General features: G+C 65.0%; 1 protein-coding gene across 1 annotated transcript in view; it reads left to right on the plus strand.

Annotated features, from left to right (window-relative positions):
* The window catches only part of LOC113214950 (uncharacterized), a 19,136-nt gene that overhangs the window by 15,442 nt on the left and 1,868 nt on the right, over positions 1 to 1,826 (plus strand). The window lies entirely within an intron of this gene.

Raw genomic sequence — 1,826 nt, forward strand, 5'->3', positions numbered from 1 at the left:
CGGTGCTCGCCACGGTGCTCGCCTCGGTGCTCACCACGGTGCTCGACGTGGTGCTCACCACGGTGCTCGACATGGTGCTCACCACGGTGCTCGCCGCGGTGCGTGCCAGCCGGGATGCGGGATTAGCGTGTCCGCCGCGAATAGTGCTGCCGCGCCGCCGCCGGGCCGCGGCGGCCGGGGTGGACCGCGAGTGGGTTAAAGACAAAAGAAACGCTATGAGAAATGTACCCAGGCCGGCGAAACAAAGTTGGCAGCAGAGGTTTAATGCCTGTATGTCGCCTGTGTGCTGATGGCTCATGGGGTAGGCGATCGTGCTCAACGCGGACCGTCAGTTCGATTTTAAAGAGCCCCGTGGAGCAAACTAGCACGGAGGTGACATGTTTACGGGCGGTAAATTCTCTCAAGCGCCTTCAACAAAAAACAACAAGGTAGGAAAACGAACACCTCCCGAGTCGTGCAGTAGTGGCCTGGGGTGCGCGGTGGCGGCGCGGGCGGCTTAGGCTCAATGACGGCCCTGTCGCGGCAGGTGGCAGGTGGGGTCGGGGTGAGCGGGGAGCGGTGCGCTGCGATCAGAGAAAGTTACTATGCGCGATTTATGCGCCTCGTCTGATGCGAGGTGTTGGCAGTGGACCAGCGCCGGCGCAGCCTCCCAACCTCTGGCGCAGGTGGTCCGAGTTAGATTGTTAACTCATCCCAGATTATTCATTGGCAGGGGGGGTATCGGGAAGAGACATCTGATGTCCTTGGTCGGCAAAAAAGAAATAGACAAAAAATGTGATTGCTTTTTAAATTGCAACGTGACACGTGTCGTCGCTTGCTGCCTCGAATACATTCATGTGAGAGTCGGGCGCCTCTGACTCTCTCTAGAGCCCAGATTCGACTGAAGCCGCCGCCTCGCCGCGCACCTCGCGAGTGTAGTGTGATCCCGGCGGGGTGGGACTGGGACAAGGAGAATGGGATTGTTTTGGCTCGCGCCCCTCGCGGTGACGCAGAGTTTGCGGAGAGGTAGGGGCGGGGGCGGGGCGGGGGATCTCAGAGAACAGCGGCGTAGCGGAGCCGGCGAGAGAGAAAGAGAGAGGAAGGGAGAGGGTGGATATGGGAGCGAGAGGGGTAGATGCGACCCTTGCTACGCCCCCGTCGGAGCCCTGGCAGAGCCGGGCGCCGCCGCGAGCTCGTCCTGAGGCGGGTCCTGGGGCGGCAGCCAGTGACACTAGCGGCCGCGTAGGCAGGACACCGCGGAGCGCACCCCGACCAGGCCTTAGCGCTTATAGCCCCAGCGGCCGCAGCCCCAGCCCGGGCGCCGCGGCGCCAGCCTGCACCAGCCTCGGCCAGCCTGTGCCAGCCTGCGCCAGCCTCGAGGTGAGCGTGAGCCCCGCCGCCTCCTCGCCCGGCCCGGCCCGGCCCGCACCCCCAGGCTGCCGAAGGGCTGCGGGGCCGGAGGAGGACCCCGTCCGGGGTGCGGTTCCATCTCTCGGGGCGTTGTTTTGCTTTGTGTTCCGACTGTCTGACTCCGGGGGGGTCGTACACACATGCTGCGGAGGGACGGCGGGCTTGCCCAACGCTGCCCGCCTTGTCTTATCGAAAGGCCCCTCGCTACCCCTCCCCTCCTCCTCTCCTCCTCCCCGCCATTGTGGCCGGACGGACGGATGGATGAGGTAATTCGGGCGGGCGATGAGGCGATGCACGGCGTGTTTGTCATGTCGGCGCTGCGCTACGCTCCCAGGGGATCCTCCCGGCCCGCGTTGGTAACAAGAACCCAAGCTGGTCGGCTCCGTGTTTCGTCACTGGATGGCAGCCGGGCGCACGCCGCCCCGCCCGGCCCCTCC

This window comes from Frankliniella occidentalis, unplaced genomic scaffold (genome assembly GCF_000697945.3).
Source record: "Frankliniella occidentalis isolate FOCC.00 unplaced genomic scaffold, Focc_3.1 Scaffold321, whole genome shotgun sequence".
In the NCBI taxonomy this organism is placed as follows: Eukaryota; Metazoa; Arthropoda; class Insecta; order Thysanoptera; family Thripidae; genus Frankliniella; species Frankliniella occidentalis.